At 35.2% G+C, this 17,579-nt stretch overlaps 1 long non-coding RNA gene across 26 annotated transcripts; it reads left to right on the top strand.

Moving 5' to 3' along the window:
• The first annotated feature begins 464 nt into the window (after positions 1-464).
• On the top strand, positions 465-7,984 carry LOC127871290 (uncharacterized). 26 transcript variants are annotated; one of them, XR_008045275.1, is made up of 6 exons: positions 470-3,489; positions 3,664-3,730; positions 3,921-3,972; positions 4,275-6,587; positions 6,720-6,779; positions 6,944-7,984. It is a non-coding gene; the product is annotated as an uncharacterized LOC127871290 (long non-coding RNA). The 26 variants fall into 26 exon arrangements; XR_008045273.1 differs by having other exon boundaries at positions 465-2,581; positions 2,801-2,884; positions 3,050-6,587; XR_008045274.1 differs by having other exon boundaries at positions 467-2,884; positions 3,050-3,137; positions 3,302-6,587.
• The last annotated feature ends 9,595 nt before the right edge of the window (positions 7,985-17,579 follow it).

The following is a 17,579-nucleotide window of genomic DNA, read 5'->3' as shown; positions in this document are numbered from 1 at the left end:
AAAATCACAGCGCGATAGTTGCTCTTTAATAAAGTTAGTGCGAAATCATATCGAGCTGCTTTCGTCAGTCGAACGTCATGAAAACATTTGAGTTCTCGGAATTGAAAATAAATATTGAATTGTTCAGGCTATGTAGAAAACTAAATGGGTATACGGGAATATTTTGTGCTGATGTTAAATGTTCAGTAATAAATATTTTGATGGATTACTCACATATTTGATATGATCTAGGATTATTTCAGAATGATAGGTTAGTAAATCTATGTTTGACTAGATTTTTTTATATACTCGCCTTTTGTCGTTTTAACATTGACTCTAAAAATCTGCGTTGAGTACGCCTCATAACAAAATTTGAGACCTAAAGACCATGGATTTGCTTTAACTCGAAGGAAATACTGGATGGATTGTACGGACTCATGCTTATCAATTTGTATGCCCATTCAAGCTGTGAGTGTGAATATTTCGGCTTGTATGGTCATGAAAAAATATCATCACAAAGTCAATATTTGTAGGATTTTTGCATGGTAAGTATGATTTTTAGATTTGTCATCAAATACACATTCGATCGTAACTCAAATCATGAAGAATAAACATTTTCCATGTGCTTTTCTGTCATTCTTCGTTTGGTCGTTGAAGGGTTCGGACGTGTTTTTCGAAGCTCTCGACGTCGTGACCTAATTATAATTTGAACTGCGCGGGTAAAGAACGCTCATTTGCGGCTTGGACATTGACCAATACGGACGTGTTTTTAAAGCGCTCTGAAAAAAGTTTTGACTTTTAAATTTTTTTTACTACGACAGAATCTTAGTTGACTGATGGTCTTTGACAAAGACAGACTTGTTTTTGTGAGCTCTGAACAAAATTTGACTTTGAAATATTTTTACGATTAAAAAGTTTCAGTTGACTTTTGAACGTTGACGAAGACGGACGTACTTTCGTGAGCTCTGACTATTGATGAAAAGTTTTCGCGTTATAGAATAGCGACTTGGTACTCAGGTTGTTGAATGACTGGATGACTGAAGTGTTAGGTTATTGTTATGAGATAACAACTTGACTTTGACTTGAGTTGTGAAATGAAATCATACTCTTATGCGATGTTAACTTTTGAACGTTTAGTATTGACTGACAACGAAATTTTGTGAGCGTTATATATGAAATGTTTGACTTACATTAATTTTTTTGAACGACTTGACTTCACTTTAAGTTTTGACATCGGACTGATCGGACGTGTTTTTTTAAGCTCTGACTGTTGTGAATAATTAAATTTATGTTGTGGTGTCAAGCGATTGACTGTCAGTTGAGGTTCAGATGTCGAGCTGTGCGGACGTGTTCATCGAGCTGCTGTCTACAAAAAACGTGAGTACAAATTTTTTTCGTTTTACTGTTTACAAGTTGCGTGATGATGTATGATGGTTGTAATGTGTTGGGTAGAAATTACTCAGTGCTGATACAGTGTCGATATGTTGTGATGAGCGATAATAGTGGATGATGGTGGAACAGAATATTCATTGAGCTATTTTGAGGAAGCGAACATATGATGGAAAAATGTTGCAAAAATATTAAATGCATGTGCTTATATGTACTAAATATGATATTGCTTTACTTGTATTTGCATGCTGTTAACATTTCTATTTTATTCCAGTGGGCTGTGGTGAGTATTGCAGATTTAACTTGTATGTGTGGTTTTTAGTTAACGATGCTTAATGAAAACTGTTATTGTACACTTAGTATGGAATGATGTGAATGATGATATGATGGGTAGAATTAATCAGTGCTTGTGTCTAGAAATGCTGAATGTTTATTGAAAAGGCTAAATGCTAGCCAGTACTAAGAGTTGAGCTACCGTGGGAATGTGAAACGAACTGATGGTGTAATATGATGGTGTATTGACATACTTTTCTTATATGTACTAAATATGATATTGCTTTACTTGTATTTGCATGCTGTTAACATTTCTATTTTGTTCCAGTGTGCTGTGGTGAGTACTGTAGATATTACTTGATTTTTAGTGTCTATGAATGCTGATGTATGATAGCTATAGCATGAGCTCAATGCTAACCAGTATTATGAGTTGATGTATTGTGGTGATGCTAATCGAACTGATGATGTAACATGATGGTGAACACTTACTGAATGCATAAAATTTATTGAATTGCATTTGTTGATATGCACTATAATATGATAAATGTATTGCTTTACATGTATATTTCATGATGTTTAATTTCAGTGGGCTGTGGTGAGTACTGTAGATTGTATTGCCTATGTATAGAATTCAATAAAAGATTATGACTGAAAACTGCTTTTGATTCTTTTTGAACAGTTTTAGGGACTATAAGTCTATAACAAAAATATGTCGGTTGGCGTTCATACAGCAATGTTTTGAGTAGTACAGAAATGTTTCTACGTTTGTGGTCGCCAGTTGTCTGTGATGTGTAAAGTGAAAAATACACGGAGCTTTGAATACAACAAACAGTTACTGTTTTAACACAGATTGTGTGCTATGCATTTTTCGATGTAGATCTTTTTCAGATTTGACATGAAATGTAGACCTGACATTTGAACAGAGCTGGGAAACGAAAAGGTAAGTTTGTTAAATTTCACAATGAACACTTGTGTTTTGACAAAAGAAGAGATAAAGTGAGTTTTGTCATCATCATGGTTTCTTTCAGAGTATAACTCGTGAACAGATGAAAACCTATTTTTTGCTAGATTTTCATGTACTCTTTTTTTGGATGATAAGTATGTCAGTAACTCAAAATCATACGGCTAGTACAGTATGGAACATGAATGCTTTGTTCAGATTTTCAGATGTGTGCTGGCAGTTCAAGTCTGGCAGCTGAAGTGAACAGTCGTGTTTTCTGGAGCTCCAACAATATGCTAGAAGGTAAGTAACTATGTTTGTTTTGCATTGCATGTTTTTATATGTTTCAGACTTTCAAGCAGAGATGTCATGCTGACTGGAGTTGAGCACAGGGCAGTGACAAAGTGAAAGGTAAGTACTTTTGACTGAATGTTTGTTCTATGCATGTTTTGTTTTAATACATTTCAGGAGTGCTTATCCAGTGATGATATGACAGTTGGAGTGAACAGTGGAGCCAAGCAGTCTTGTTTTTAGAGCTACTCAACAAGCCTTGAAGGTAAGTTTAGAATTTCTCAATGTTAGTGAATTGAAGTACTGTCACTTGCTTTTGGACAGTCGAACAGAACAGACGTGGTTGCGAGAGCTCTCATATCTGTTGTGTTAAACTGTTTTTATGATATGTTATGTTTGTTTGTTTGTTTGTGATGTACTATTTTTCAGATGCTGATGGCAGTGATGGGTTTTCAAGCTGACCTGAACAGAAAAGCACTCATATGGTAAGTACAAAATAGTTGTTATATGGGATGTTTTGTGCATGCTTTTATGTTTCAGGTGTACTTGCTGACAGCGACGAAGACGAATCAAGAAGAGGAACATTGTTGAGAAAGTGATTGGGACTTGCAAACAGGGTAAGTGTAACACTTGTGTTTGTTTAATTTGTAACATGCGTGCTTTGCTCTGTTTCAGATTTCACATGCAGAAATTAAACAGGATTTCAACTGCTGAGACACAATTCATCAAAAGTAAGGTAAGTTTTAATTCATTGATTTGAGTTGTACAATGTGTTCTTTACTTTATTTCAGATTCGAGTCACTGGTTTACACATGGAAGAAGATTTCCACGTCTGTTACTCAACTCTACAGAAGCAAGGTAAGTCGATCAAATTTTTGTTTTCATTGACTGCTGTAATGTGATGTTATGCTATTTTTCATGTGTGCTATGCAGAGATGGAGAATTCAATTTTAAGAAAGATTAACTGCTGCAGATTAGCTCTGCTCTGTGTTGATTTTTGTTCAAAAACGTTTAAAATGTATGTGTGTTTTCAGATGTTTTGTTTCAGTTGATGTCCAGATGGCAAGCAGTACAGACGTGTTTCTTGGAGCTGCCAAACAGTGAGTACAAACGTTTTATATTTTTCAGTTGTTTACTCATAGAAGTCTGTGAAAGATGATAACAAGGGTTGAATTGCACAGTACTTGTGTCTAAAAATGCTGATGTGTGACGGTTTACTGAAAAGGGTAAATGCTAGCCAGTAACACTTGAGCAACCGTGGGATGTCGAACTAACTGATGATGTACTATGATGGTGAACACTTACTATGTGTATCGAAATGCTTTTGTTGTTATTTATTATAGACGATTTGATATTGGTTAACATTTGTTTGCATGCTGTTAACATTTCTATTTCATTTCAGTTGGCTGTGGTGAGTATTGTAGTATACATTTGTTTCAATAAATCATGATGAATGAAAACTGATTTCGATTCTTTTTTACAGTTTTAGGGATTATCACTCTATAACAACTCTGTCGGTTGGTATTCATGAGTGTGAGCTTAATACAGCAATGTTTGAGTAATACAAAAAATGTATGTACTCTTTTGTGGTCGCCAGTTGTCTGTGATATGTATAGTAAAAAAAACACAACACAAAGCTATGAAGCATACAATTGTTTCAAGGTTTTATCAATAATTGTGTACTGTGCATGTTTTGATTTAGTTCGTTTCAGATATGACATGACCTGAATATTTGACAGTCGAACAGAGCTGAGCATTGCAGAAAGGTAAGTGTTTTGTTTGATATTTACCATGCATACTTTGCTTTGCTCTGTTTCAGATTCACATGCAGAAAAGGTCTCATAGTAGCCTCAACTGTGAATAAGGATATCAACTGCTGTGACTAAACTGTTGAAGAAGGGTAAGTGGAACAATGTGTTTGTTTTATAAGTACCATGTATGCTTTATTTTGCTCTGTTTCAGAGTAGACATACAAACAGTGTCTTGCTTTGCATGCTATTTTTCAGGTCTCTCATGCAGTGAGGGAAAAGAAAAAGATTTCAATAAAGAATCACTGCTGCAACTCAGCTCTTTAAACAAGGTAAGTGTTTACTATGTTGTATACAAAATGTTTCTCTTTCTTACTATGTTTCAGGTTAACATTGCAGAGATGTTTTGACAGCTTGTGACAGAAAAGAAATTCAGCAGCTGTGTCTTGACTGTAGCCACAAGGTAAGTCGAAACAAATATACTGGTTTGTATGTTGTGTTGTTATGCCCTTCTATGTTTCAGACTTACATTGCTGTGACTGTTCCACAGTGGGTCAAAAAAGAGACGAATACAGGTTTCAAGAAGAAAATTGGCTGTTAAAACTCTGCACAAAATATGAGGTAAGTGAACTACTCTTTTGGTTTGTGTTGTGCTTTGTTCTGCTTAACTATTTTTCAGATTTGAGTGGTGGGTCGTTACAGAGCAGACTTTTTGACAAGTGAGAAATTGAGAAACAGAGAATGATTCAAGATCAGCTAGGTAAGTCTTGATTATTATGCATAGCTAAATGTTGTTTTCATTCCAGTATGGCTGTGGTAAGTACACAAACTTTCTATAATTTAATATTGAACTGTTTTTATGACCTGTATTCTGCATTGTAAAATGTCTGTTTTTCATTTCAGTATCCTGTGGTAAGTACAATTGCCTTCTTTAATTTTCATATTGAACTGTTTTGATGACTTGTATACTACTATGCAATGCTTAATGTTTTTTTCATTTCAGTAGCCTGTTGGTAAGTACACTAACTTTCTATAATTTCATAGTGAATTGTTTTGATGACCTGTATTCTGCATTGTAAAATGTGTTTCTTTTTCATTTCAGTATGGCTGTGGTAAGTACAATTGCCTTTCATATTGAACTGTTTTGATGACCTGTATTTTGCATTGTAAAATGTGTTTCTTTTTCATTTCAGTATGGCTGTGGTAAGTACACAAACTTTCTTTAATTTTCATATTGAACTGTTTTGATGACTTGTATTCTGCTATACAAAATGTGCTTTTTTCAATTTCAGGTCAGCAATGGTAAGTATAGTGTGTTTCTTTATGTATAATTTTGTATACATATTGTTTTTTTCATCATAGCATGTCTTTTATATTTATGCTTTGTGTAAGTAAAATGTTCATAAATCATTCTTATCTTCAAACTAAAAATGTATTGTGCTATGCAAAATGTCTGTATGATTTCAGTTGCCAGAGGTGAGTACCATTACAGTTGAAAAGTTAGTTTTGTTTAGTTAAAGTTTTGGTTCACAGTTCTGTTTGTTATTTGGCAAAATTTACATGTATGCATTGAGTCTTGATTTCAGCTAGATTGTGGACTGAAGAAGATTGCCAGCAGAGGGATTGGATACAAGATACAAAGTAAGTACTGAGTTTCTTACTAAAAGTTTTGAGTTGTATTCATCGTGTGTTAATATGCTATGATTGCTATGAACATGACTTTTGTATTTCAGCGAAGACAACATAGGTAAGTAAAATTGTTATCTGTTTCATGTTTACTGTTACAGTTCAATATTGTGTTTATAAATTGTAAGTTGTACAAACACATTCAAAAGTTTCTGATCATGCTTTCGATTTCATTTCAGCTTTACTGCTGGACGAGTGTTCTCTACTACTAGACGTGTCAGGTTTACTACCAGGCGAGCAGTGACAACAAGGCGCCTTTGTGGAAACAACACAACAAAAAAGTGAGTATTAGTTGAACAATTGATTGAAATTGTTTTACTGTATGTTATACTTAAATGCAAAATTGTGCACATAAATTGTAAGTTGTACAATTACAATGAAAGTTTCTGATCATGCTTTCTATTTCATTTCAGCTGTACTGCTAGACGCGCAGTGACAGAAAGGCGCCTGAACATGCAACACAAAACAAAAAAGTAAGTATCAGTTAAACAGTTGGTAGAGTTGTGTGTTTTTCTTTAGCAGTTTGTGTTTACTATTTTATTTGATACATGGTATATTACACATGCATGTTTTTATCATTTCAGGCTGTTTACTTTCATCGTTTACTGTTTAACACAATTTGCTTTTCTATTTTCAGTGCCAATTTGCAAACCTTGATGTGGACACCGAGTAGTCAATACATACGTGTGGCGTATAGCTGCGACAAAACCGTGGGTCCATCGCACCGATAACTTGAACATTGGCCCGTGTATGGACATCAGTGCAACTTTGTGAATCCATGTATCTTTGTGAATCCATGTAACATTGCGAATGTGTGTCGATCGAAAAATGTGTACATTCTGAACTGAAACGAACTCGGTGTTGCAAGTGGCAAGTGTTGACAGTGTGTATGTTTATGTTTATGTTTTTACATGAAAACTAAAGGAGATTGTTCTCCTACCTTTTTTTTCCTTGTTTTATTGCGCTGGCCAGCAATATTGATGTATTGATGTATGTGTTTGTGTTTAAACTATGCAATACCAAAATCAAACAAAAAATAAACATTAACAGTCATTAACTGTGTTTGGGCGGCCGAGGGGTTTAAGACTCCACAAGTGTGAAGCGCACTGATAGCACTTGGGGGTGAACACCTCGGTATTTCGGTGCTAAAATGTTTTCACGGTGCTTATCTTGACGCACTGTTAAGACTACCAACCAGTTAATGATTGCTTCATCTTTAAACAAAAAGTAAGTCTCTACTTTGGCACAAGAGACTCCAAGTACCAAATACCAACAATTAAAAAGCAGACGTTTTTCAAAACTATGATCGCTGAGATTGATAGTCAGATGGAGTCCTGCCCAGTTAGCTGTGTAGCGGTCTAGGGCGGGGTTGCAAGTCAATACGAAATGAGGCGCTATAAAGCAACTCGTCCCCGTTATGACCGTCAATACTTTCGACACTATCTGGGAATCCTTTCAACACCACATTGTTGCGCTGTTGGAAGGGTGGTAGGCACGCATGGTGACATGCCTGTGCTTTGCTATGCGACACCATGGTATTTTCGTACGGTGACACGAAATATCTTAATCTGGCTCTCTCAGAAACGCAGGCACGCGTTGACCGAACCTGACCGATGACCGAGCAATAACATTTCTATTAAGTGCTTCAATGCACAAAGTCTGCTAGGCTGGGTGGGAAGGCGACTTCTCTTGTCTGAGCACAAGAGGAACGGTCACAAGTCCGTGAAAACGCCGAGTGACACCACTAGCTTTCAATCGTACAAAGCAAAAAACTTTCAAACTTTTATTTGAGGGAACATGATAAATAAAAGTATATGAATGACTCTCAACGTTATTAGATATTTGCCATATGGACACAAACTATGCTACTCAATGTTGCGTTGAACATTAATTGCGCCTAACGAACTACTCGTGTTGAGACTTACATAAGGCGACTCGTAAACTCAAAGCAGTTACTCGCTTTTAACTGCATACACATTTTGCACGACGATAGGTATAGCTTGTCTTTCAATGAGAAACATCAAAATAAACATTTATCAGTATTTAGGCTTCATATTTCGCATGTAGAAAATACGAACAAAAACACAATACACATAACGTTAAGTGATTATTTCTATTTGAGTTGATAGAAAGTTGATGAGTTGATGATGAAAAAATGATATATACATCGATTTGAGCGACTTTCATGACATTCTCAGAATTGCTAGCACAATTGATAAAAACTATAAACGCAGTTTTATGACTAACTTTGAAATAGTGCAAAGCAATTCCAATTAAAAACCTTTCGCTCCACTACAGTCTACAACCGTATTTGAATCTCAACAACTCGAATGTTCTCATTTTGAAACGCCAGTAAGTTACACAACTGCTTGAATATTTTGAAAAGCAGTATCGCTTCAACGCTATGATTTGGTTGTGAGATGTAATATATAGTATAGTAGCATCAATGTTACAGACCTGTAAGCACATTCATACATCTGCTTGAATATTTTGGAAAGCAGTGTCGCTTCAACGCTGCTAAAACGTTTTAGCTTGTCGCTAGCTAGCTTGTATGTTTGTTTTGATTGTGAAATGTAGTCGAGATTGGTGTGTAGCAATGTATAGTAAAGGTGTTGATGTTTCAAATCAGTAGGCACAAACACATGCTCTCAACGGGCACATGCGAATTCGTATCACGACAAAAACGGGTTAAACATACGCTATAATATATCTCTATGTTAGCACCACAGATGAGGTTGTCGCTAGCTTGCGTTGTTGATTTGGTCGTGAGATGTAGTCATGAGGTATGTATTGTATAGTAGAAGACAATTCTCAGCAGCAGGTGGTCTGCAAACACTACAATGCAATTTTGCAGTTTGATACGAACGTGTTTTGTTCACGTGTAGTTGGTATGAAAATCTGTCGTGTCTGATCAATCTAACATATTTGGTAAAATAACACAGTTGGAAGGCAGTAGCATATCTAAGGTTGTGCTATGTTACAGCTCCACAAATAGTTATTCGTCTTGCAAGATACTGGAACAGATGTCCACATGTTATTGTATATTATCTGATTTAGGATATTTTGAGAAATTATGCAACAGAACATTTCTGCAAGATGTGAAAAAAATATCTATTTAAATGGGATTTCTGAGGTTTAGCCATCGCCGAAAGGCCAATGTTTCTTCGTTAATGCATGGCAAAAGTAAAGGCTATATTGTTTGCTAGTATGCTAGTCCGTATTGCATATCGCAAGGTGGTAAAGCGGCTCTTTTCATTTTGCTGTGAAAAGAACGGTCACAAGCCCGTACAAACGCTGAGTGACACCTCTTGATCATGTAGCTTGTATGAAACGTGTTTACAAAACCAAAGTAGTTCAAAGCAGAACGCTTTTCCTTCTTTGAGGGAGAAGAAATCTGGGTGCAAGTCCCGGCTTTGGTTATAACACAAATACTCGCTGCTCAGTTGCAATATTCATACTCTTACACAGTCAATATAATCTCGGGACCAAATGCCACTAGGCTCGATTTTGAGTTGCTACACTCATGATAAAAATGAACCAACACATTGACATTGAGTACGTGATTAAAATGTACCAGCAATTTTTCGCTAATCGGTATGTAGTAAAACTATTTGACAAATCTACGTTATAACTAGCACAGTTAAAATTTAACGTTTAAGCATTCGCTGATAATAGGCATGCAATAGCAATCCAACGCTGAAATGACTCACACTCCTACGCAATTAATTTTATCGCGGGACCAAATACCCATAGGCTCGATTTCGAGTTGCTATATAAATAGCACGTGGTACTTCATAAACATTCTTAAATTACAGAACAAGTTCAGTATGATAAATTTTATGCAATTATGTATATATTAGTGAGGCACCATGCTTAATGAAAGTATGCTTACTCTCATACGGTTCTATTTTTGTACATTTTAAAATTCCGCCATATTGTGAATAACGTACACATTCAAATTGCATTGGTGTGTATACAAACCTGTATGTAATAAAATGTTTATACTGTAATTTATTATAGCTGATTTAGATAAGTTTAATAGCCTCTTAATGTTTACATGTGATATTATACATATTTGTATTTATGACAAAAATACTATTTTACATGCAATATTTGCGTATTCTTTTTTAACAAAATGCACGAGAAAATGTCGATTTTTGCTGCATTTAATTTCCAACAAACCATAAAGTATGCCTTTTTGTTTTAATGTTATCTCAACAAATGTTTAATGCATAAATGCAAGCTATGCATCTGGTAATAAATGATTAGCAACAATAAATACAAAACGTATACGCTCATAAGTCCAATAAGTCATCGTATCTTCATTGAAAATAATTTCTCTATTTCTCCAACAGTTTCTCTGTTATTCTTCACCTTTTTATCCCTGGTTAAAACCTGTTGCGCAAGTTAACAATCATTTAGTTAGCGGTATCAAAATGATGTTATGAATGTTATACGTTGTTTTATCTACCCGTAAACTGATTAAGATTGCTACGCCGTTGTTCAAGTTGTTCTCGTAACAATGTTATGCTTAAATATTTTTGAATGAGATACGGCGTATCTTTATGATCAGACAATGGTTATGAGTTATAATGTATAATTAAAGAAAAGCGTGATATACCTTAAATCGGCAATACGAACTCAGTAAGGTTATACTAATAAAACTTTATATTGATAATGACTATCGATGATCAATGAATTATTTGTGGATGATAATATGAAAGGCTAGCGCACATACATGAGGGATGTACGTGCTAAAACACATGAACGCATGAACTACTTGCAACTGAATCCTCGTCAGTCGTAAGATAAAACAAAGTCACAATAACTGATATGAGGAAACAAACACAGCTAATAAAACAAATAATTCGCTGCTAATATAATTTGCTCCACCAATCAAAAATAAGAAATACAAGAAAAATTAAACAGATTTGTTTTCAATAATTGTTTTCTAAAATCTGGAATTTCAACCGATGACTTTTAAATAAAAGGAAATGGAAGGAGGGGCTTATGCTTATCTGTTTTGTAGCATTTTGCATACAGACACGTTTAAATTAACTTGCCATTCAAGTCTTGAAAACATTTATAATAACCATATTGTATGGCATGCCCTTGCACTATACGATTGTAATTATATTTGTAAAGAAAAGCACTAGATTGTATGTAAAGAATCATATATCAGAGCTATTTACTGATACCACGTGAAAACGAAATGACCCCGGTCACGCGATGCTTGGTAAAACGTATCATCCACTTTCGTTTATACCGAACCCTTCTACACTGAATAGCGCAGCTATGCTAGTGTAGAATTTATAACCCTCACAAATACCTCTAGCTGAACTTAAAACCTAGCGCACTTTCACGTCGGAAGAGGTACCGAAACTATTGTCTAGAAAATACTGGAAAATACATTATCTCATTACCTGACACACTAGCCTTAGTGAGTGTTCATGCTCCAGTAATTACTTTTTGTTTTCGACACGTGTATCATATTGAACTTGTGCATGCACCATTAGTCATGCAATTTATCATTCACTTAATGACTAACGCTACATACTAGCAAATATTTCTGTATTGTTCGAGTTTCAACCGAAATGTTAATAGTGCTATAGCACAGTGGTATCGTCTTCATGTAAAACGCTTTACTTTAGCGTTTACGACGACGGGAAGTAATAAACCCATCGTTCCTATTTGCAATACAGGTAGTACAAAGATCTCAATTGCTTAACCTAATAACCGCAATGAATATACAACACATTTCAGTCACCAAAGTGTATGTAAAATTATTGTCTAAATACGTTTGCGCAATTTAACTAAGTTGCGCATTGAAACATGTTTACCGCTTTACTGTGAAATTTCATATTGAATTACAAACAACACTAAAATCTGCTTAACACATTTGAATTTTAAATATGCTTATTCTTAAGAAGCTGATCAAGATAAAATTTCAAAATTTAAAACTTGTAACTTACATTAGGCACATAGTCAGCAAAACGTTTAGCTAAATCAACAATGTTCATTTTTGGCATAAACAAAGTATTTATTTAAAGTTCAGTAGAATGTATTGTATATTTAAGTATTAACAAATACATCCAAACACGGTAAATGGGCTTTATACACCCTGCATTTCGGTTACTTCATGAGATGCATTAAAATGAATTTGTGTTAGTACTGTATATTTGAACTTGTAAACAAGAGGGTATTTAGTTGTTCGATATGTGTATGGACTTTCTTCAATCTTTCTTCCGCATAAAATTATTATGTTGTTCTGGTGCAAGTATAATCATTTGAAGGGAAAGTTGTATTTATTGCTACTGTATTTCTTGTTCTTTTAGTGATCTACTCTGCTCTAAGTGGGCGGAAAGGCGGTGCCCCTTTCCTCACTCTTAGCGCAGATTAAATCACTTAAACTGTTTTAAACCCCTAACACTTTGCATTGATCGTTTGTGTAAAAAATATGACCCCGGATTATTATTTATTATGTTTAGTTTTGCTTTGTATATTGTATCGTTTGTTGTATCGACAATTAGTCGCTTGCCTTCAATAAAGAATAGCGGTTGTCATAGCACATGAGTTGATTTTAACATTATAAATTTGATAAATTAGTTCTGCAACATTGCGAGTAAAAGTTATAAAACTCCTTCACATCCGTTAGAACATAAATACCGGGATTCGTGTAACATAATTCACTTTAAAGATTTCAAATTATACTGAATCTATCGTACACTTCTTAAATTACTAAAAGTCACGATGTAATAATTGTATAAGTTTGCACTATTGATCCACCTGTTTTTGTAGAGAAACAGTTTCATATTTATACCGTGTTCTAGTGTAGTTTACTGAATCTATCCGATATCACCAATAAATGCCTTTGCTATAATTTCATTGGCATGAAATACCCGTATCGTCAATATCAGCAAAAAAACGTATGATTAATATCATCATCAGCAAACATCTGTACTGTCAATATTATCAGCAGCAAAAACCCGTATGGTCAATATCAACAGCAGCAACCACCCGTAGGGTCTTAATCATCATCCGCTAAGAACCGTATGGCAATATTATCAGCAGCAAATACTCGTGTAAAAAATCATCACCCAAAAAGTACTGTATTGCCTATAACATCAGCAGCAAATACCCGTGTGGTCAATATTATCAGCAGCAAATATCTATGTGGTCAATATCACCAGCAGCAAATACCCGTGTGGTCAATACCATCAGCACCAAACATCTGTCTGGTCAAAATCAACATCCACACAAAACTGTTTGACCAATATCATCAGCATCAAATACCCGAATGGTTAATATCATCAGCAGCAAATACCCATGTAGTCATTATCAGCATCAACAAATACCCGTGTGGTCAATATCATCATAAGCAAATACCCGTGTGGTCAATATCATCGTCAGCAAAGACTCGTGTGGTAAATATCATCATCAGCAAATACCCGCGTTGTCAATATCATCAGCAGAGAATACCTGTGTGGTCAATATTATCAGCAGCAAATACCCATGTGGTCAATATCATCAGCAGCAAATACCCGTGTGGTCAATATCAGCACCAAACATCTGTCTGGTCAAAATCAACATCCACAAATAACTGTTTGGCCAATATCATCAGCATCAAATACCCGAATGGTTAATATCATCAGCAGCAAATACCCGTGTAGTCATTATCAGCATCAGCAAATACCCGTGTGGTCAATATTATCGTCAGCAAAGACCCGTGTGGTCATTATCATCATCAGCAAATACCCGCGTTGTCAATATCATCAGCAGAAAATAACCGTGTGGTCAAAATCATCAACAGCAAACACCCGTATGGTCAAAATCAACATTTGCAACGAACCGTATTGCCAATATCATCATCAGCAAATACCCGTAGGGTCAATATCATCATCAGAAAATACCCGTGTGGTCAAGATCACCATCAGCAAATGCCCATGTGGTCATTATCATCATCACCAAATACCCGTGTGGTCATTATCATGATCGGCACTTTATTTTTTTTCAGTTATTATACAAAGTTCCTTAGCATCCATAAAATACATTTGCTTTATATTTTTGTAAAGTAATTTTACTCCAATAACATGTATATGAGTTCTGCAACTGCCGGGAAATTGATAATTTTATTTCTAGCCTTAAGACACGCTTAATCTTTTATCGTCGTTTTAGTGCAAACCAGTTACAAACAAACCTCGACAGCTTACAAACTACTAAAATTATGTGAATTATAACGACGACATAGATCCGATTTATTTGAACAGAAAATTATGTATCTTGTTATTAATCTGATACTTACGTTTCTAGATGCTTTGGAAAGTTTATATGCACTTGAAAATATTGTAAAACGAATCCTTCCAAGCATAAACAGTAACTAGATTGTACAATTCTCCGAATTATTTTTGAATCACGTACCAGTATGTTTAACGGAGGAAATGGAACTTTCACCGACAGTTTGACAGTGTCGATTATTTGCTTTCAACAAACATAATTGATTTAACATAATTCTTGCAGCTGATTTATGAAAACAAACAAATGGTTCTAATGCACGTTAAACATGTAGCACGCGCAAAGAAGTCATTTTTTAGTTGAACGAAATAAACAGAAAGTTTAATTATGTAAATATCTTACAATCGCCGGCCTAAATGAAGACTGAAAACTCTAAGTTTTCGAACATTCTTCATTTTCGAACACCCTCATTTTAGCATAAAATTGTGTTTGCTTTCTCTATTTTAGGGGGGACATTAGGATTTATACCCATTCATTTATCTTGAATTGGCATTCGGTGTAAGTTTTCAATGTGTGTGTGTTCACATGTGTTTTTGTCATTTTGTACAGATTGGTTTCTCTCCTCTTTCTTTTTTCATCTGAGCAAGAGAATCTGTGGCCGCCCTTCATCTGAATGTTCCTCCTTCTGCCAGTGTGATCCTCTTATTCATATGGCTCACATCGTTAGGGGTCCTTTCCGCAGCTTAATGGTGTTTTTTCCCATGTTAAGTGTGATTTATTTTTTCTTCACATCCTTTGATTCTTTCCAGGTTGATTTTTAAATGTCGTTGCTTGCTGCCTTGTAGTTATATGTTGTTCTCTTGGTTGATGTTGGTCTCAGTCTCCTTTTTTGCTAGATCAGGTTTGGATGCGCATTGTGTTAATCTTGCGTCCGGTATTGCGATCAGTTCTTCATATCCTCTCTTTGTATTAATTATGTCTAGGCCTTGGTAATGCATGTTTATAGTCTCACAATATGTTGCTGTTGTTTCTTCCTTCTATAAAATCCCATTTTCAGTTTGTTGGTCCAGTTTCTCAGTTATTAAATATGACCTTCTAAGCCGTGTCAATAGGAATCCATAAGTTGAGTATTTGTATACTTGAAATTAAATACCGTTCATGTCCTTAAGTTTTGAAACCTTACTCGGCACTGATTTCGACCAATATAATTATGTTATTGCTTATTTCAGAGTTCACTGGAATGTTGGTGTAATGTTAGACGATTTATTTGCAATAAATGTTAACCAAATACCACTTGCATGCCCGGTGTATTCATTTGCTTAATGTAAGGCAGATGGCGGATCTCTGTCAACATGTCTGGCTTAAAAAAATGATCCATGGATGCTACTGCACGGAATTATTAGAAGTTGACAAACGTTAATGACACGGTGCCGGACATTTAAGGATTGTAATTTGATGGTATCGTGTATTATACGTGCGAACGACCGTACTACTTATAATGCAATATGTCCGTAAACCTACTAAAGAAAATCACCGACAAGTATGTATACTAATGTTGGAACTCTTTACCAATAAAGATACAACTTGTTTGTTTGGAAAGTTATTTTATGCATTTTTTTAATTTGCTACAAAGTGAATCGTAGTGTGCACTTGTTTATTGCATTTATATATTTTGTTGCGTTTTAAAACTAAATCGATAATGTATGCCAACATCATTTCCCATATTATATAAGTAGTTCACTATACACAATTTAAGTAAACTATGTTATATCACCTGACCATAAAATGTGTATTATTCCATATGCGGCTTGCCTGGATACAGATCAGCCTGTGTAGCACGCTCAGTCTGGTCAGGAGCTAAGGTGCCACCTGTAAAGTCGCCCAATGCTTCGTGATGTTTTTGTAGCGGACAGACTGGTATATGGCTGCTTTTGCCGTATATGACTAAGACCATTTCTGCACAACGAGGGTCAACTGTATTTACATGCTCTGGGCATACTAAGAATATGTTAGGAGCAGTTTTATATTGATAGCAACCTGAAAGTGAAATGCTACATTAAACTGATAAATGGCATTCATCAGTAGAGTCTCATTACCATGCAAGGTGTCTTTGAATGTCGAAGTGAGGGTTTTGCCACAGATTGAGACTAACAGACTAATGTCGCCGTGGCGTTAAGGATATGGTGTCCGCCTAGCGACATGGAGGTCACGGGTTCGATCCCCACTGTTAGAGCGTTCTTTAGATCTTCCACATAGACACTAAGTACTGGTTTTAGGCCAAGGAAACGGACTCGAGAGCGTTTCAAATAAGCCCTAGGCTAACAGAGATCAAATAAATAGGTGTAAACTACACTGAGACTCATAGGAGACACACCAGTAAATCTTCGAATACAAATCAAATCACTCAGTTCACGCATCCTACGTTCATTCTATGTTATCAATATAACTAATTAAAGTCATCGTGCAAAATGTCAATACGATACTTAAAAAACTCAGAATGCGTTGAACATAAAGATAAGATTGTCATAAACATGTCATGCCGCGCACGATGCTGTGCAAACGACATTTTTTCGAGAGCTAGTTTAACATCCCTTGATAATTATAACATAAGATTTAGTCTGATGATAAACGAATCGTTTTAATATTTTTATATTGTAATTATCGTAAAATCAATTGCTATTATTAGTATTTCCTTCGCATGTTTTCGTACAACAAACATTGTGCAAAGTCAGCATAATTATTTACCTGTTTCATTATATAAAGATTTTACGCTCCAATAGAATTTACACTTTAATTGCAGTCATATCACGTTACTGTAAATGAGCCTTTATTTTGGTTTCGACATGTACAGACGAGACAAATGAGCTGAAATCGATTCGCATGTAGCATACATGGAGCAATTTTTATTCAAAATAAGAATTTTTGATGTTTCAGAACTAATAAGTACAAGGTGTATATCATACGTTGCTTAAGACAATGATATGGGCCGTGCTCTGTTAAAAGGGGTTTAATGTAAGTTAATGTAATAATAATTTAATCCA

Source organism: Dreissena polymorpha, chromosome 3 (genome assembly GCF_020536995.1).
Source record: "Dreissena polymorpha isolate Duluth1 chromosome 3, UMN_Dpol_1.0, whole genome shotgun sequence".
In the NCBI taxonomy this organism is placed as follows: domain Eukaryota; kingdom Metazoa; phylum Mollusca; class Bivalvia; order Myida; family Dreissenidae; genus Dreissena; species Dreissena polymorpha.
This window is presented reverse-complemented; position numbering and strand designations above follow the sequence as displayed.